We start from the raw sequence: 21971 nt of genomic DNA on the forward strand, positions 1-21971 counted from the left end.
CTAAGGCGCGGGTCTTCGCTGACGTCCACCACCGGGAATCATTAGGCGTACGTTCTAATCCCGTCTACACCGAAATTAAATTTATAATCTTGCAACTCAATTTTCGCCCACTTTTTGTGATCGGATTCTTTTAAAATTTGGAATGCAACCTCAGACCCGATGACAATGCAATATTTTGTAATCAAATTAATTTATTAACGATAAGTTATTAGTTTATTCTAATTAACACGCTTTTATTAGCTTGTATGTTTGAAAAGGTCCAACTTTCCTTCGGACAAATAGCCAGTGGCTTATTTGAATTACTTACAACGTACAAAACAGAGCTGCGGAGTGTAACAATGTTTGCACATGAAATTTACCAGAAAACATTCAAAATATGTCTGATGCAAATAATGCAATAGAATACTAAGGTACATTCCATTATATAAAAACTAAAAAAACACGCTTTAGTAGCAAATGAACTAAAAGGTTAAAAATAAAATTTGAATGACAAGTTGCTGTTGTGAGCCAGCTAGGCTGGCAAATTTGGGGTGAGCTGCTTCACTTTTCCAACTGTACCGTAATTTGGTGTGAAGTCCGACTGCTACAGTACACACATGCCATAAGGACCCGTTTTCAAGCAACCATTCACAACACATTAACACAAAGGAAGGACAAGGACAGGAGAGAAAAAGTACGTCTATGCCCGAGCCGGGTTCGAACCCGGACCTTCCTGTCGCAGTCAGACATCTCTGACCACTAGACAAGGCAGGCGGCGAATGACAAGTATATAAAGTAATTGACCAAACACTTAATTTTACTGTAATAAAAAAAAAGCGTGGGGGGCTTCTTATCAGTTGTCTTAAATGTCTTCCACTTGTTGTCATTGCAAAAATGTAAATAGGCAGCCCCCCACGCTTTTTTTTTATTACAGTAAAATTAAGTGTTTGGTCAATTACTTTATATATTTGTCATCCAAAGATTATTTTTAACTTTTTAGTTCCTTTTGCTACTAAAGCGTGTTTTTTTTTTAGTTTTTTAAATTATTCTTTTATGTTACGTATTACATCCTGACGACAAAAGTGAAACAATGTAGTAACTATAAAATAAATGCGCCCTTCTTTGTCACAAAACGCGTACGCCCTAAGTTAGCTTACATCACTGAAGCGTGGTGGCGTAAACACGATGCAATCAATAGTCACGCATCATTAAGTTTTTATAATTTAGAAGAAAAATTTTCTAACTTCAAGTATGAATCTTTAATTTTTACAACAAAAACTAACCAGTAAATATCGCACGAGATTTTTTGGCGCATCCTCATATATATATATATCCTTATATATAATAGACGATGATCGAGTAACCCGCGTGTTTCAACAATGAAACTCGCGTCACGGTATGATGATTTGATAATATGCTTTGGTAATGTTTAACATGTCAGGGAAAGGCTTTATTGTGACAAGACTGAACTCGATCCGGTAACTTAACTGTTTTACTGGTAAGACTGTGTTATTTCAGAGGAATGAAGAAACGAAAAAGTAGTCAACTATGAAAGCTATCTGGAGTGTAGGGTTAATCCACTGGAGTTAGAGTTATAATTTCAACCATCAAAATATACTTAATACACCGCCAGCTCAGTTATTCCATCCGAGGACTGCAGTTTCGTGCTTTTTAGCACTCATCAGCCCGGAATAGGAATCACATGAGCTGGAGGCGAATAACCTCTAAAGGGAGCCAAGAGAGTCAAACAAACTGGTAGCTAATGCAGAATTAGTAAACCATCAATCTTTGAGTTGAACCGCACCATTGTTGCGGTCGCTCATCTGGTTTACTAATTCTGTATTAGCTACCAGTTTACTTAGTATGCAGTCCTCGACATAAATACAGTTGTAGTCAGTTGTGACTTTGAATAGCTACCAGTTTGTTTGGCTCTCTTGGCTCCATTTAGAGGTTATTCGCCTCCAGCTCATGTGATTCCTATTCCGGGCTGATGAGTGCTAAAAAGCACGAAACTGCAGTCCTCGGATGGAATAACTGAGCTGGAGGTGTATTTTAAGTATTTCTGCCTTAGCCCTGGCTTTAGGGCGGTAACTTACTACAAAACATCAAAATATCACCAAACAGGTAATTGCATCGTTCAAATGTAGAAGCAATTTCACCCGTCATACCTTGACGGGCGATTTTCTAGTATTGTAATATTTGAGACCAATGCACTGCGTCCTGCATGATAAAAGAGCTTCATGATACATATTTTGACTCGATATCAGCAGAGTTTTACGGATAGTTTGAACTAATATTTTCAGAAGAAAAAGTCTCCATATAAACCCACATGATTTCCAAAAATTAAACCCATTGAAACTCCCTGTTATTCCTATACAAGACGCGACTAATTGAACTTTAGCTAGCATCATCTAAACAATTTGACACATTATGCTGTACGATGGTTACATTCCACGCACGAGTTGTAATCGATTACAGAAGTATTGTTGCTGTGTTACTGTCGTAAATAATTAATTATTTTTATGTTATAGATATGAGCCATCTTCCTTTGTTGCTATCACAAATTGCAGTGACTTGCAGCTTCGAACAAAGATGAAAGGGAGGGGGGGGGAGTCAAGAATGCAGGGAAAGGAGGCGATAACTAAGAAAAAGAGGGCAGTATTATTCAGTTAAAAATAATAAAAAAATTAACATAACACAAATTGAATAAGATCATACAATTAAGTTCCAAATGCTCTTATCATTAGCCGCGCCCAGTAACGGATTTTAAGAGGAGCCTCCCCCCCCCCCCCCCAAGGAAAAATTAATACAACTATATTTCTTTTTTTTTTTCATTCACTTCTTTATATAACATGAAGAAATGTTTTACAGTTATTTGAAAAGACAAAATACACAAATCTTATTTGAATAAAAGCATTTTCGTTTGCTAAAGAAGTAATTCTGGAGAGACCAGAGCGGCAATTTAACTTACTGGTTTGGAACTCAAAGAAACGTAATACCGCCATTCGTCTATTTCTTCTTCTTTGATGGAATCAGTAATTGACGTTATGAAAGAAATGTGTGAAGATGTGCCTAGAAAAGCGCTATGGCGAATTTGAAATGCGGGGGTGGGGGGAGCTTTCACATTTCTTGTGCCCCCCCCCCCAAAAAAAAATTATTTTTGTATCCGCCCCTGGGTGCACCCCGAACTTACATTTTTGGAGGGCGGAAATTCTCAATTTGCCGAAGAAACTCCTAATTTCGCCTAATGTGACAATTTTGCAGCATTAGAACTCCAACTTTTGATGAATGATAGTTTTTGCCGAAGCGTCAGGCAAAATTTGCCGAACAACGAAATTTTTGGGAGGTCGCAGTGACCTCCCATCGTCTGCCTCTGCGTATCATGTTCGAATAAAAAGATATCAAGCAGGTTTTAAAGCGAGTTTCACAGAAAAGTAAAACAATGAACAAATAAATCAATAAATAAACTATAGGCAGGTAATATGTGACATAAAACCCGCAATCAAAAACACATATTGCGACATCTGTTTCCATTGTGACAGACTAGGCTTTTGCGACGACGAGCTATGTTATGACACGTGATTCCAACGTGTGTAGGAAAAGAACAGAATAAATTTGAGTTAGCAGTCGTTAAGAAAAGCCAGCTGGTAAGAAGGACGAGGAAAGAACAACAGAGAATGTAACGTAATATCAACTTTTGCCTCGTCATTGTTCCCACAAGGAAACCGAAAGTTTCGCTGTGGCCGAAAATTCGTTTATCTAAATTTACTTTCACTTTAACATCCTTCAATGTAGTTGATAAAAAAAAGTAATGCGTAATAAAGAAAGAAAACTGACATATCATTTTCACTTTCACTTCCAATTATGTTACATAAAAATATAAAATCATAACGCACACCGGCAGCACAAAAGAAATTTCAAACATTTGAAAAAACGTTCCAATTATTGACTTAAGATCAAAATTTCATGCTTTCTTGTCACAAAACTCGCACAAAGAAAATAAGGTCTCTTTTCGAGATTTGTTCATTTTTCAACCACAATACTAGAAATTTAGAATTTCATACACAGGAATTTTTAGTTGTAATTTATATTTTTATTGTTTGTTATTAGTTTGAATAAAATAAAGCAACTATGCTCCCAACATTGGTTATGTTATGGCTTTAAATGGACTTATTTGAGAAGAAATTTACTGTAATCCAGAATTTTCCCCTATTGAGTCTATGCTTTTGTCCAGGTTTCACGTACTGATAAATTTCCTATTAGACACTATAAAAAATTAAGATAAATAAATACCTTTGTGCTGAACAGTAAAGTAACGTAAAGTAACAACGTCTAAAAGGCACAAATGTTGTTACTTTACGTTACTTTACTATAAAAATTATTTGTTTAATGTAATTTATGAGCTGTATTGAATTTAGGATTATTTTTTTTTAATTATTTGCTTTTATTTTAACGAAGTAAAACTAAATTGAGATATGATCAGGTTATAAAAACAAAGTTTAAAAACTTTGAGTCAATAATTTTGTCCAGCACTATGTTTTAATTTTATTTTAAAACACAACGCAGTCTCTCCATCTGAATTTTACTCCTCGTTATTTCAGCTGTATTATCTGCTAAGAACGGAAAGAGAAGTAGGAACAGTTTCCCTTCTCCTCGATTTGTTTTACCTCTGTGCGGAAACTCTGGAAGAGATTCAAGTGATGACGGAGAAAAATTGCAAAATATACTGAAATTATGTTTCGATATTTTTGTACATCATTCTTTGCTAACATAAAGTTGTCGAAAACGTATAATAAAAATGCATTTATAATGTTGCGTAAGTAAGATAACTTTGAATTGAATCATTAACTCAATTCGTAATAACTCAAACCTAACGGGACCGAAGAAAAAGTTCGACTTATCAGAATTTTGGCGTAACACTAGTTTCGTTTCTGGCATGCTAGAAAAAAATCTATAATATTTTAATGAAAATGGAATTGGGTCAATCCATGTGAAATCATACAGGAAAAGAAAAAAATGTTGCTCACTATTTTTGATTTTTAAAATTTTTAGCCAGTTATTTAACTGTTACATTGGCAGTCTGAAACAGTAATTTAAAAATTTTTAAACTTTCAGAATTTTTTTTGGCAACCACTTTTTAGTAGCTGCGGAGTAGATTTTTCATGAAAATAACACTTCACAAAAACTCTTAGAACTTTTTTATTTATGAATGTATCAAAATTATTTCAAAATTTATTTTAGATAGAGTAGAAAATGGCCTAAATTTTTATGATAGTTATTTTTCTGATAAGTTTTAACAAATGTGGGTAACATTGACTTAAAAATAAGATTTTCCGTGTGAAATTTTACATTTTTAGCATAAAAATATTAGTAGAAGGAAGTAAGACTCACTCTCTTACTTTTTCCCCCTTGAATAGATATCTTATAGAACTATTCTCAGAAGCAGTATGAAACGTCTGAAGCAAGTCCATTTTTTTTTACATAGTTAGTCAAACTTGCCATCTTAGAGTAAAAATGCTAAATTTAAGATTCAATATCCGAAAAGGGACTGAACGACAATCTATGAAAATTTAACTGTATAACCTTCATATAGCAGTAAATATGTGGCAAAATTTTTATATTTGATCCCTTAATTGTTTTAGAAATATGAAGCCTCGAAGTTGACTTAAAAATCACATTTATTTTCACACCAAAATCATCATATAATGCAAAATTTATTCTACTCATTATATCAAATGCTGTTTTGTGGTATAAACTAACCTTTTTACACATAATGTAGGATATTTAAATTTTCTTTCCCCTCACAAAAAATAAATAAATAAATAAATAAATAAATAAATATCTTATTATACAAGGTGTTCCGTTTTAACCCCTTAGACCTTTATTTTCGCAACCGTTAGTCTTAGATGTATACTTCCAATTGCAAAAAATGTTCAAAATCAGATGCAGAGTAAAGAAGTTAAAAGTTAGAAGTGCAAATAAAAATAAGTCTAAAAATACAAAACTTAACTTTTTATACGGACCTCAGGTCCCCTAACTAATATTTAGAGAAATAATCTAAATTGAAAACTATTACTGACACAAAAAACTTGACATTTAAGCGATCAAACCTCGAGGAGACATTCCATTTCAAAGTTTTAAGGGACCATACAAAAGATGAAATTGGAACTTATCGCCCTTTCAGAAGAATAACAGGTCGTCAAAGAAAAACAAGGTAATATCTTTCATTGCTATTCAAAAATAAATGCAAATGTTGTGACGTGATACGAAAAAACATAATGCAAAACTTTGAAGAATTTGAGAAACCACGTTTTATGCACACATATCATTTTAAACATTTGTTAACCACTATATTTTCCCCCAAAAGGTGTAATTGACGGCGAGTGAAAAGTGGTCTAAGTCACATAACGCTGCGTTTCATATCTCGTTGAATATTGGTCGTACTAATTTCAAACTTTTTTTGTTGGAATTATTTTTCAATAAAGATGATTTCCCTAAATATAAGATAGGGGACCTGGAGCCAGTATAAAAAGTTAAATTTTGTATTTTTTGAATTATTTTTATTTTTACTTCAAACTTTCAAAATCTTAACCCTGCATCTGATTTTGAACATTTTTGCAAATGAAAGTATACATCTAGGAAAAGGTTAAAACGGAAGACCCTGTATAGTTTACAAGTATCAACTGCTACGTACATGAGAACAAATTTTCAAACAAATTCCTGTGTTCTGATAGTAAGACAGTGCATAAAACATGTCTAAAATGTAAACCTAAATTTTTTTAGAAGAATGGAACAAATATTTCTGCTCTATATTGTTTACTTTTAGTGAGCAGTGTACAAATACATACTTATCATTTTCATAAACATACTCTTTGATAATCTTGCTATCGCACTGGCGTTCATATTAAAGATCACGATGTAACACAAAGCTAAAACAATTCTCATTAATGTACAAAACCTTAATTTTTAGTACAGGAGGTAGACTACGTTAACTGAGCTCTCTTAATAGGAAACTAAATAATATATGGAATGAGCAGGTTAAAACATGATAGATTTCTAACTCATTGCTATCAAAGCAGGGAAGAACAAAAAAACGTGTTCTCAAATTCATAAAATGGAATGTGCAACAATGACAATTTCAATCGATGAAGGAATAACAAATAAACATTTTGAGAACATAACAAATAAACAACACGCGAGTGCTACGAAAATTACGTCTCCAGACTCAGATCATACATCAATCACAATCCGGTTTTGTTTATTTTTAATTAGCTAGTGAATGATGATATCATGTTATAAACTATAGTTTTAAATGATGCTCATCTTACTAATAATGACTGAGTGCATTGGTAAGTTTTTACAAGCTCCTTATACACTTATTTTGCTTTTTACTAAGAAAACTCATTAGATATTTTTCTAAAAGGTTAATTTATGTGTTAGTTTTAGTTTAGTTACGTTTTACTTTGTGATTGTCCAATACAAACTGTTATGTGAGTGTTCTCAATGGTGAGCAATGTCATATAAAATATTACCAAAGAGTGACTAAAGAAGTTACTGAATTGTCAGAAGATGATCAGAAGTTGCTTAAACTTAGAATATCCAATGAAATAGATAGTTGTTTTGCAACACTTGTCTAAGCCTACAAATCTGCCTGTTGATTTAACTCCAGGTAAATCACTCTGTCCCAAAAGTGCCACAAAATTTGTTCAAAAACCGAAGAAGAAAACATAAAAAATGATAGTGATGATGAAAATGAATTTAACACTTATTAAACATTAACAGTATCAGTGACAGTGTGGGAAATGCCGGACACGCTAATGTTTCGTGTAATCAATCATGCGGAAATTAGAGCTGGTTGAAAAGAATGGCAACAATAAGGCTATGAAAAATTTAAAAGAAAAATTTCATTGATATTAATGCAGAGTAAAATTTGTAAATAAGTGAATTTAAATATCATACATTAAGTGTAAAAAGATAGTGTATACTACAAAACAGCAACTGATATAATGAGTAGAATAAGTTTTGCATTATGATGATTTCTTGGCGTGAAAATAAATGTGATTTTTAAGTCAAATTCGAGGCTCCATATTTCTAAAACTATTAAAGGATCAAATATAAATTTTTTGCCACGTGTTTACTGCTATATGAAGGTTATACAGTTAATTTTTCATAGATTTTCGTTCAGTCCCTTTTCGGATATTAAATCTTAAATTTAGCATTTTTTCTCTAAGATGGCAAGTTTGACTAACTAAACAAACGGACTTGCTTCAGACGTTTCATATTGCTTCTGAGAACAGTTCTATAAGATATCTATTCAAGGGGGGGAAAGTAAGAGAGAATGAGTCTTACTTCCTTCTACTAATATTTTTATGCTAAAAATGAAGTTTCACGCGGAAAATCTTATTTTTAAGTCAATGTTACACAGATTTGTTAAAACTTATCAGAAAAAAAAAACCTGTGACCCACTTCCCCCAATTAACTTTAATTTGAATTCTGAAACTTTGAATTCAAATTATGTTTTTCGTAATCACGATTTGCGACAAGACCCTACTGATTAGAGTTATTGTTTCTAGAAATGCCCCCCCCCCCCTCCAAGCACGTCCCTCCTCCTGGGTGGTTACGTGTGTATTGTAACGGATCCGGTGCGACTTCCACTTTCTTGAAAGGACGACACAGTTCGTGACAAAAATACAGGAAATTTATTTACACTATGTACAGGAAAGATCGTCAACAACTGCTAAATTAATCATCAGCAATTAAGCAAATATCAATCAACACCGTAAACTCAACAGTTACACACGCATTTACATCCAAATACGTAAAAAAAAACAGCAAAATGCCTCGCGATAAACAGAGCTAATACACTCTCAGTACAAATTCTCAATCGAAACTCACTTTTTATCATGCGTAACGGCTTTTTATACACACCTAAAGAGAACTCTCAAATATTCCACAAGATTCCCGAAAATCGTAGACCGTTATTTTATTTCTTTTCCATTCGCAAATTTTATCATTCAGAAATGAGGGGACGTATACTTCAGCCGAATGTACGGGGGCTGTATATTCATTACAAGAAACTATTTGCAGGTTACATTACTACAATTATTTTAGATGAAAGATAATTTAATAAACGCCAAATTTAGACAAATTAATCACAAAAATAATTACTATCTACAGAATTTGTAACAGTATAGTTGTGTGTGTGTGTAGGCTTAGGTGTGTGCACGTAGGCGTGTGTATGTGTGTAAAGGCGCGCGAGCGTAGTGTGTATGAGCATGCGTGTGTAGGACATGGACGCCACCACCCAGCAGAAGTGGATTCCGGGGGACAGTGCTCAGGACCAGAGGAGCCGCGCCGCCGTCGGTGGACGGTGGTCCACCGGCGGCGGCCGACTCTGCCCCTGGTTCAGCTTGGACCAGGGGCAGAGGCCCCTGGTCCAAGCTGAAAAAGGAACCACAACATCAAGGACTGTCAAGTGAGAACAATAAGCAATCGTGATTGCTCAAAAAAAAAAAACTATTAGAGAAATTTAGGTCACTTTCTGTTCAATCTAATGGTTTTTAAATCATTTTGATACATTTATAAATAAAAAAGTTCTATGAGTTTTTGTAAAGTACTATTTTCATGAAAAGTCGACTCCGCTGCTACTGAAAAGTGGTTGCCAAAAAAAAAAATCTGAAGGTTTAAAAATTTTTAAATCACCGTTTCAGACTCTCAATATAATAGTTAACTAACAGGCAAAAACTTTTTAAATCAAAAATAGTGAGCAACATGGCCTGTATGATTTCACATGGATTGACCCAATTGCAGAACGTATAAGTTATTTTATTAAAGAAAATATACACAATGGGGTTATTTCCGAAATATTAAAAGCAGTGGTTGGAAGTAGCGCGCTACAAGTAGCGACGCTACTGTAGTAGCTACATTTTTTAGTAGTTTGTAGTGTAGCGCACTACTTTTCAAAAAAAGTAGTGTAGCAAGTAGTTCGATACAAAAAAAAGTAGTTTGTAGCGATTTCTAAAAACTACTTTTAAATAAAGTTAAAAAAAAAAAAGAAGAAGAAAGGAATGGAGGTTTCAAACGAATCTGTGCAAATTTTACGCTAGTAAAATTTGCACCAATCAGATTCGGAAGACTCTGAAAATTACGAGCTGACCTCAGATTGACGCCATACGTTCTATCTATTTGACGCCATTAGTTTGTTTAGCATCGAAATTTTCACATTTCCCCAATATTCACCTTATGGCTCAGAAAGAAAAGAATAAGAGATAACAGCCAATGTAGTACCGCGTTTCATGGGCGTCGATATGGAAGGCACGTTTTGGCTCAAGCCCCCCCCCCCCCCCCCCTCTGCTTTAGAATTTACCTTTTTCTTTTAGTACGTTTCTCTTCGCAAAAATGTAAAAACATTTCTTCTCCAGACATTAATGAATAAGTTATTAAAAATGTCAATTTTTTGATAATTCTAATCTGTAATGAAATCGGTTTCTATGTGAAAATATCCTACAAAACCATGAGAAAAATATCTGACCCATGTTTTAACACATTTCTTAACTTCCTATTACCGAATTTAAACATAGAGAATAGAGAAGTGAAATTTCACTGTATTTTTAAAAACGCTGTGTTATTGAATAAAAATACTGTTAGGATGCATAAAATCAGTGGGAGAGAATGGCATAAAATGAAACGGTACGATACCGTAATTATATTCGACACATTTTTTACCTGTTAACCCGAACTGTTTTTACCGACACATTTTTTACCTGTTCAAGCATATCGAAAATCTTTAGTTGTCAAAGATTAGTATTTTTCCTTCCATTTTCAAACTTTAGATAAACAGCTGCTTATGTGAACTTACGTTTCATCAAACTCATATTTAGAATGAAAAAAATGCGGAGTGGCGATTTGTAAATTAACAAAGCGATGTTCCGACTAGTACGGTTGGAGAACTTCCGCTTTCAGTGATGCTAAAGGGAAAGTCCATTCACGAAACTAATATTTAGTAGCCAGTAGAGTAGGTGATACTTAAGCCCCGCGATTCCCATACGAAAACTTTCGTGCTACAGGGTGAGGAATTCGCGTTAGCTCTAAAATTCATTACTCGAGTAAAGCTCGCTATATAGACATTTCGTATAAATCGAATCACGCTGTTGCGCGAGTTACTGTAGTTTAAAATTGCACATTGAAGTAAGCATTCTTAGTTATCTTTCATATTTCAGATATTTATTAATATTTGATTATAAATACTAGTAGAGTTTGGGGTATTTTCCCATTTGCTTATTTTTTCTTTTTCACTGATTGAATGTCGATATATTAACATAATAAAAGTCTATTATTAAATATTTAAGTTTTTGAGGTTATTCGGTGAAATGGAAAAAATGCTCTGATTTCATTTTATGAGTGGCATAAAAAAGGAGATGTTGTTTTAGTCCGGACCTCTAGCTTGAAGCTCAAAATCAATTAATTAGTTCCTCTAAAAAAAAAAAAAAAGTTCCTATAAAATTAATTGATATAATGAAAATTAAAGTTTTTCTCTTTTGTTTAAAATATGATTTTCATGATCTAAATCATTTATATATATATGTATGACTATATAAAATTTAAAACAAATTATGGACTGCATCCAGGGGCGTGCACAGAAATTTTGGGGCCCGTCACAAATGACTTTTCCACGGGCCCTCCATATTGTTTACCCCTATATTTACCCCTAGATTTATTTAAACCCCTAGTTTTAAAAATATTGGGCCACTTTCAGACTCGGGCCACACACAACAGGTGTCCCTTCTCCTCTCCTCCCCCCGTGCACGCCCCTGACTGCATCTATTTACACTTTCAAGTAGCCGAGTAGCACTTCTTGTCTTGAATGAAATATTCACTGGCAGGAAAGGATTAAAATTTTTAAGGTTGATTTCCTTCAACTTTTAAATCCTTTCTTGCAGCGAATATTCGTAAAAATCGTTTAAAATATTTGGAATGACAAATTGGCTCAGCAAAAATAATTCTTGGTAATATTCCATGTTCAAATGATTCAGTTTATTATTCTAAATCATTTTTTGAATCTTCGTTCAATCCTTAAACGGTGTATGCTTTTTATTTATTAATTTTTTTAAAGTAGCTAAAAAGTAGCGAAGTAGCAACTACTTTTCAAAAGTAGTTTGTAGTTGCTACATTTTGGAAAAAGTAGTTGTAGTTCGCTACAAATAAAATGCAGTTTTCCAACCACTGGTTAAAAGTATTTTTTTCTGAAAGAGCATTTTTAACAACATAGAATTTGACCATTTTTTAAATAATTTGACAAAGTTTAATGTTAAAAAAAATATTTTAATCGGTGCGCAGATTCAATTTTATTTTTTACGCTTCTGCACACATCACAAGTGATGAATGCCATTCACTGATGCCATTAGTGCAGAGCGCAAAATTTAATTCGCTTCTTTACTCACATGTACTGGCAACGATATGGTTGATAGCAAGCGTAGAGCGCAATATTTAATTCGCTTCCGGATTATCGTAAGCTGTAAACGCGGTAGACAGCAAGCGTAAGCATTCAGCGCGCCAATGGAATACCGTACCCAAGTTCACCACTTGTGATGTCATAAAGACCACGACTTATTTAAAAAATCGGACATTTAAAAAAATAAATAAAAATTAAACGTTTTGAAAATAAAAGATTTTCCTCGCTCATGTTATTTATTTATTATTATTATTATTATTTTGCTCATTCTATCAACTTCAGTGACTAAAGTAGTACTTTTGACTGATGGAAACAACCCTATTTAATTTAAAACATAAGGAACCAAAAAAAAGTTTACTTTTTATTTATATTTCATTTTTTAACGATAATACGTGATTCTAAGTTGTAATAAAAAAATTTTGTAAATCGTAAATCCTCCAGTTTTTGCAGAGATGCTCCTTCTTCAGTTGCACATTCATTTTCTTCCGTGTTGTGCATAAACTCTTCGTCGGAAATACCGTGGCAAACTTTAAACTTTATGAAGTGTGACTCAAATTTTATAAAGTCAGAGCAGTTTGCATCCTGTTTCTTCACCACCTTTAATAATGATTTCATCAATTTCAAAAATAACTGTCTCACGGTGCATTTTAATGAAGAAGCCAATTTTTGGGAACATTTCCAAGTCTCATACAAGCCGCTAAGAGCAGACATTATAGCAAAAGAAAGCAAGCTGTTCATTTCCACGAGTGCTACTCCTTTACTCGGGGACTCCGCCTCCTGTTCGCTTCGCTCATCAACCTCCCCCCCCCCCCCCCGCCACCTGCGATGACTCAATACAGTTTGTGGTGGGTGACAATGATTTTAATACTTTTACTCCAAAATGTCTGATCCCTTAAGGCTTAGAGGGGTGAGACAAGAAGGAATGGCTTTCCCTGTATATCCTGTATTCAACGGTACCGGTATCAATTTAGCAGGCATTGATAGTTCGGCGGAGTTAGTATTACAGTCGAGTCCCGACTTACGCGAGAGATGCCTTCCAAGACTCCTCGCGTAAGTCGAAATTTCGCGTCGTAGAAAAGGATATGTATACAATTTTTTTTAAAACATACCAAATTATTTCAGACACTAATAAACACCCCTCAAACTGCTTTAAAGCATTCTTCAACTATACATTAAAGTTTCTTATTGTTAAGAACTGTACTTTTACTGTACTTAAAAAATAAAAAAGCTGCTCCATTCATTAAAAAAAAAAAAAAAGAAACTGTTAAATGAACAAAATAAATGATCAATGGCAAGGAAAGACATAAAATAAAACTACATGGTACGTACATCACTGAAACTTATTGTCGTGCTACCGTTGACGTACTTTTCAGTTGTTCAATCATGTCGAATATCTTAAACTTTTTTTTTTTGCCAGAAACTCTCTTTTTCTACCCATATTTACAAGCTTTAGATGAAGTAGTGCACTAAGGTGCCATTTTATTTCACCAACTTTAATATTTAGAAAGAAAAAAGAAAAAAAGACGCCGAGTAGCTACTTGATGCACTAACAAAGCGATGCGTGGACTAGTATGGTCAAGGGAACTTCCGCTATCAGTGAAGCCATAGGTATAAAATTTATTAACTATAATATACGAAATTAATGTTTAGGGCCCAATAACGAAACCGATACTTCCTTCCAAAAACATTTGTATTGCGGACGAGGAATTTCGCGTTAGACCTAAAATTCGTTACTCCGGAAAAACACGCGTTATAGTCGCGTTGTAGCGGGAGTCGACTGTAGACGCACACACAGACGCGCACAGGCTTTGGCAATATAGATTGCACACTGAACTACAAATAATTGAGTGCGAAAGAATTTTCTAAAATATGAGTAGGAATTGTTTTTTATTAAGCCTGAATTGACCTCAAATTCGGTGTTTCGAAATCCGGCAGGGCCCAAAATTCAGAATTTTCACAATACCTTTTTGAAGTAAAAGAAGAAGAAAAAATACATATATAACTCTTAATAGTCATTTTTTATTAAAGCTGGACGTTTCTAATAGTTGATGTCTTCAATTTTCATAAAAATTTCAGGATGTGTTAGTGGTACTACAGTCGAGTCCCGACTTACGCGAGGAATGCGTTCCAAGACACCCGCGTAAGTCGGAATTTCGCGTTGTGGAACAAGTTATGTTTAGTAATTTTTTATAAGCATACCCATTTTTTTTCAGACGTTTGTAAGCACCTCTCATATTGTTTCAAACGATTTATCTATATATATATAAATGGATGTATGTTTGTGGGTATGTGTGTATGTTCCTTATACAAATCCACAGTTTTCGTCGGATTTCTTCCAAATTTGGCACAAAGGTAAATTGTTGCTCAGGAATTCATATAGGCGGGTTTTTAGAATTTTAAAAACACCCAAAAAGGTCTAATTTCATATTTTGAGTCATAAAATTACTCTTTTCTGCACGATCAAATTTTTGTATAGTTATGAATTATGCCTACATTAACGTGCCCGTAAAAAACTGCCCCAGATGAAGTTTCTTCAAAGTTTAACTGTAATCGTTAAATTTGTGAACCTTGGTTCAAAGCAAATGAAAATGGTTAGCAACATATTACCACCAGGAGATATTTTAAATGCAATCAACACAAAAAGTATCCTCAAGCATGGCCGTTAATGTCGGTTAGCGACAAGCGTAAAGCATGTTTGGAAAGAAAGCCGAACGAAAAAGAAATGCTGTTTTTCAGTAGTTCTTAAATTGCACCCGGAAAAGACATAGGGATGCATTGAAACACCGTCGGTTCTTCTTCAATTTGCTTGCGCATTTCGCTAATAAGTTTTCAAGTAATAATATCGTAACAATAAACGAAAATTTGATCAGTATTTTCTGCATAACCATCACAGAAAATACCAAAATGAGATAGGTATTAAAAATGCATTCATTTATTGAAGTACAATCTTCAACAGTTTTAGCATTAGAATACTGAACTTATATTAAAACGACATCCTTGCAACGGAAATTTAATTTAATATTGTATTATCCTTAAAAAAATCAATATGTATATGTTATTTATACTATTCCATGATTTACTTAATTCGGTTCACCTAAGTTTCACCGAAATCGCTCCGGGTTATCAAAGAAAAAGGGGTAAAAGTACTAATAGGGCTAATAAATTGCAAAATAATCATTTTTGTGCATAGTAGTGTAGATTGAATTCATCTTTCAAGGGGGAGGGGGATAGTCATGGGGTTCATTACATGTACATAAACTACCATACTAGGATTGCTAATGTGTGGTGAAATAAAAAGACTGTGCACTTTTAGACCCGAAACCACACGGAAATGTAATACGGCGGAATTAAAAGTTTTGGAAGGGTAAAAGTTTAAAGTTTGAAAAAATGCAAAGAAATATTAATTTAAATTTAAACTTTTAAAATGCATAAAATGTCTCCTTTTTATGTAAACAAATTTCTTAATCGTTTAAAATTTTATGTTACTTTAACGCTCGAAGCAATAGTACACCTGATGGAGCATCTTCGCTGACTAGCAATAATTTTAAACCAGTTAGCGGGTATGATGCAACTTTTGACACTAAGAGATTGCTACTGAAATGGGCATGATGAAATATTACACCACATTATAAAGTTTTTTCTTTTTAGTCTTCATCGTGAAATTAGTTGAGCAAAGCTCTATTTCCAATTCCAAGACTCTCAGTTCGATAACTTTTATTGTAAACAATCGAAAAATATTAGTGTTTGTAACTACCACTAAGTAATTCAACCGTCATTGAAAAAATGGTGTAAGATAAAAATGGATACGTATCAGTGTTATAGCAGCAACTCTGTTCACAGTGGAGAGATAAGGTGAAACAATTTGTATCTCACGTATAACCACTAATCGCAATACATCATTCTTTAAACTTCAAGAAATTAAAATCTCCAGTAAGACTTAAGTTCTGCATCACGATCAATAAGTCAGAAGGGCAGGCAATCAAGTACTTTAAATGCATGTGAAATTTACCTATTTTCCATAAAGATAGCTTTATGTTGCATGCTTAAGGCTGGGCTCACTCAAAAATGTATTTCATTTCGCTGCTGGAACGGGGACTAAAAATTGTATTTATGAGCAAGATTTGAGTTAAATTTACAAATTAAAAAATTTTGAATAATTTAGCTTTTTAGTGTTTGGATTACGTTTCTAAACGTGGAAATACATTTCCTTCGTTTTGAAGCTGCGGATATGGGGAACAGAATGTGCAACAAGCTTTTGTAAAACATAAACAAAAAATTGTCTAATATACAGTTGTAAGTAGAAACAAGACGGTTTTTTTCTTTCTTTTAATTTCATGACCTGCAAATAATTTAAAAATAAAAATACGCAGATAGTGACCAAAATGTGTACGCCTATTTCTTTCTCTATAATTTACGGGTTTTATATAGTTCGTTCTATAAGTTCGTGTTCACGTACTCCATTTTTAATGTTTAATGTAACTTAAAATAATAACTGTAACGATATCTATGGCAACTATTATTCAGTGGAACCATTCCTACCCCTCATTACGACTGTGCCTATGTAAATTAAAATTTCGATATTCTCAAAAGAATACTTTAGAGCAGCAAACTTAAATAAGTGCTCTTACTACCTGCATCAGTTTGCGTTTTCATGTACAACATTTACGGCAAAAATGTGAGGTTTTAAAAATTGGAAATAAAATTTTCATCAAGACAAATTTTGAATCGTTGCAAGACACCAATATTAATGTCTAACTGTCATTTTCACCTACGAAAATAGAAATTTGACATAAATATAAGAAAGTAAAATGTAGTTGACGTACGCCTTTTTATGCAACTTACACTTATCCAATTTTACTACATGGCATGCTACTAAATCTACACGGAAAGGGCAAACAGACACATTTTGTGAAATTATTTATACTGAGTGACAGTTTTCTACGGAATGTGCTTGCATACCTGAACACTTACAAAAACTTATGAAATGAGTCTATCTAACACGTGAAACCGTGAAAGTAAAAACTATAGTGCCTAGAGTAAAAACACCGCCAGAAAATCCGTGAAACGGAACGTTAACGACTATTAATAACAATGACCGGATTCCTTATTTTCTGTACAGTGGACTATCTGTTTAGCTTTTGGGCTATTGAGGATGATTTTCATATCTGAAAATATTGTAACGGTGTCCTATTTTGCATATATTTGTAACTGATACAAGCCATTGAATTTTACTCACGACTCTTTCTAGGAAGACATTCCATGATTTTTTTTTCCAGAATAAAATGTATGTGAAGAGTACTACAGCAAGCTTTAATTTCTTGAATTATACAAAACCTTCAAACACAGCACAACGGTTTTCCTATTCGAAGCATCACGTAAAAGGTTGTCCCACAAGATATGCAAGACAATCATTTGTCTCTGCATTAAGACAATGGATGTACCGCCCGTCTGTTTCAACCGCAGACAACGTGCCAGTGGACACGACAGAACCAAAGAACATTGTTGACGTAACTCCAATAACATGCCTCATGCTTTTTCGTTTTTACTTGATGCTATTTTTTCTGCAAATGCTCAACTTTCTGTGCAATTTACAGTCTTTTGAAAATTTGACCCTAGAGTGGTGTGAATGCAGGTTTTTACTGTCATTTAGATAGAATTCTCCATTTAATTATCTAAAAGATATGTTGCATTGAGAAGCACCCGGGCAACGCCGGTAGTAAGCTAGTTAACTATAAATTTCAGTATCTCTTACAAAGAACGGAAAACCCCTCTTTCTAGCCCCTTTAATCCACAATGCAAGAGCAGCTTCCATTTTCATGATGTTAGTATTTTGCTTCGACACTACTCTGCGAGCTTCAGTATTAAAACTTAATTTATAACTTTTGCAGATTTCCTTTTCTTGATTTTTAATTATCCGAATTGAAGATTCACTCATACATAATTTTCGCGCTACTTTTGATGCACTTTTTAAGTATTCAAGCATGTTCAGAATTTGGACCTTTTCTTTAATCGTCAAAAACTTTCTCTTTCTCTTCCCATCTTTGGAAACTTTAGTTGAAAAAAAAACGTTTGGGTGCCATTCAATTTTATAAACGTTCATATGTAGAATGAAAAAAACTGAATGAAGAATACCGAGTGGATTATAATCGAAAGCAAAGCGATGTTTAGACTGGTACAGTGAGTGAACTTCCTGTTTCAGTGATTCCAAAGGGATGAAAGTCCATTCACGAAACCAATATTTAGTGTCAATGAAACCCATATTAACGTATTAACACTCCGCGATTCTTTTCCAAAAATTTTCGCGCTGCAGTCGTGGAATTTGCGTCAGCAAAAAAAAAAAAAAAAAAAATCATTACTCAGGAAAAACTCGCGTTGTAGCCATTTCGCGTAAGTCGGATCGCGTTGTAGCGGGATCCGACTGTATTTGATAAGAAAAAGTGAAGTTTCTTTTTTTTTTTTTAATGGATTTGTTTGTCCTTGAGTAGGGGTCAAAGTTTAAGGTCATGAGAAAAAAAAAAAAGCTAAATATATGATTGCTTTTAGTGATGTTCCGGATATCCGTATCCGCGGATATCTGAGGGAAAATAAAGATCTGTATCCGTATCCACTACTTTTTTGTCGGATCTTAAACGGATCTTTTCTATTCTAAAAATTCTTAAATATTTGAACAAAAGACTCTTAAATTCCGTTTAAATTAGGTTTTATTCCCTATTTAAATTATAAGGTATCATTTCAGAAGCCAATTTGTACCCCCCGTTCCAAAAAGAAAAGGGTAATAAGTTTTAAAAGTGTATCCGTGTGTCTATTTGTGGCATCGTAGCTCCTAAACAGATGAACCGATATTGATAGTTCTTTTTTCGTTCAAAAGGTGACTTGATCGAAAGTGTTCTTAGCTTGGTCTCGTTTTTGCAGAATTTGAATTACCGGAACTATTAATAAAAACAGACTTAACGTATTTCAAAATTATGGTAGTAAAAACTTACCCGTACGTTAAAAATATTGGCCCCAAATTCAAAGAACTAAGTTTTCTGCGTTTGATATTTGTTTAGAAATTCCAAGTTATATACAGTAAAAGCTATAACGTATTAAGGAAATTTTAAATGCAATTCAAAGCCTTTATACTCGTGATCAGTAGCTATTTCATAGTCGGATAAGGAGAAAAGCTGAATGATTTAAAATTTCTATCTACTGTCAGTTCATATTTGTTAACAATGTGTGTTCTGACCCGCGAAATCCATCTCAATATCAGGTCGGCATGCTTTTTTTTTTTAATTTAAATTTTTGGTTTAATATTAGTTTGTGTTATTGATTTGGGGTTTCTGTTATTCTTCATTTTGGTTTTTCTCGGCATTCTTCAAAAAAAAGTGAAATTACTGTTCGTAAAGGTGTTCCCGATTCTGTTATTCGGTCGGTCGGAGTAAGTTGGGTGGAATGGGTCAGCGCTGCATTTATGCAGAAATAAAATGCGAAAAATATTTCTAGCCTGCCCAGAAGCAGCTTTACACTCTTGCTAATGTATCCTACATCTACCGACAGGGGCGCCGACTTGCAAAAATTATTGGGGGGGCTGGACATCACCGGGGGTTTAGGGTGTTAGGTAATCCCTCGGAGGTCCCCCACCCCAAATAAAGGTCAGATTTTTGAACCTTGAAAATGCCATATTTTCTGGTGTGTATAATTCTAACAAATAAACAGTATGTGACACGGCGTTTTCGAAGTAAAAGAATCTAAAAATTGGTTTACAAATTTTCTGGTTCAACTTTTAAATCATACCACTTGTCTTAGTAAGAGATTTTTTTTGTTCTATTTTATGGGGAGCCGTGCAGTGCCGTAGCTAAGCATTGATATTATAAGGTAGGAAGGACACTTGACTTGAATGGAAAGGCACTCCCAGAGACGGCGACGTTTTTTAAAAAATGGGGGGGGGGGGGGACCGGGGGGGAATTTTCTAAATTTGAGATGAAAAATAGTGAGTTTTAAAGTTTTTTTTAAGCATTGTAAAGTCATATAATCAACATTAGAACCCCAAAAACTCGACAAGATGAATGACCAAAAAATGACACGTATTTTTTGGCTTTGAAAAAAGGAAAAAATAAATACAAACACACACAGTATTTTCGTAAAAAGGTAATTTAATTTACTCATGTTTTTTTTAAGACCATTTGTTTTTTCATTAGTTATACCGGCTAACATATTCAAGTGTAAACGCAGTCTCTCAATGTCTAGGTTATTTTTGAAAACTCGATTTTTTAAAATTTGTTTCACCTCTGTTAAATAAAAGCAAAACACTTTTGTTCAACTGCAATGATGAGTGAGTCCAGTTGATGCAAACAGCCCAATAATGCAAGATTGCACCATTTCACAAACCTCAATGTAAATTGCCTTTGGGATTTTGAATGCGTGCGGTGAACTGGCTTCGTTGTTTTCATACTTTGGTATACGTCGATTCCGAGGAAGCGAAGGATCATCATTTTGTAACGATTTTTCTTTTAAACACAATTCCCAAAAGTATTCAAAACTATCACGCATCCCATTTAATATACAAATCAAACCCTCATATATTTTTTCCAGATCAGCAACACTAAGATGAGCTCGCCGCAGCGCTGCCCACCGGCAACAGATTTGACCCGTAAGTTCGCGCACTGTGACAAATTCTAAGTGTGCTTGCAGCACTGTAACACCATCATTATTCACACTACTCGTTTTCAGTTAACCTGCTTACTACCGTAATAATTATTTGTTTTAACTCATTACTGAATGTATTTTACAAGGTAAACTATCTTCAAGCAAGAAAAATAAAGGATAAATTTATAGAAAACATAATATAACTAATACTTTTCTTGATTTATTGAGGGGGCTCTGCCCCCTCAAAAATATTTTTGAGGGGGCTCGGGCCCCCTCAGGCTCCATGGAGTCGGCGCCACTGTCTACCGAGCAAGCTAGAAATAATTTATCACATTCTATTTAAGCATTAATGCAGCGTTGACTCGTTCCTCCCAACTCTCCCTCAGTTTTTAACGGAAATTTCTTTAAAGAGTAAATTATAGTCTTGATTATACTTTCGTCGCAGATGACATTTTTTGAAGAAGCAGTGTTATTATTCTGACGAAAATACCTACCGTAACAAATTAAACACTTGGATAGTTAAATTGGGTTAAAAAAAAAAAAGAGAGATCCGTATCCATGGATCTTGACACTAATGATCCGGATCCGCGGATCTACTTTTTTGATGATCCGGCACATCACTAATTGCTTTGCTTCAAAAGCAATGCGTGAACCGAGCCAATTCTTTCAAAATGTGGATACTACTTGATACTAGGTACATGCTAGCATAATTACTTTGGTGGCAAAGGTCAGTTGAAAATGCAATTTTTTAAACTTTTTTTGACTTGTATGGGCTCGTATATCTGCTAAAGCCGTGAGTAACCCTCGGAAACTAGTACATGATTAACTACTCACCAGAGTATAGTACTAAGAAAAATACGAAATAGCTTTCGTTTCCCTTGGCTTTAGTAGTTAGAGGGTCTCAAAGTCGATGATT

This window comes from Uloborus diversus, chromosome 9 (assembly GCF_026930045.1).
Source record: "Uloborus diversus isolate 005 chromosome 9, Udiv.v.3.1, whole genome shotgun sequence".
Taxonomy (NCBI): Eukaryota; Metazoa; Arthropoda; class Arachnida; order Araneae; family Uloboridae; genus Uloborus; species Uloborus diversus.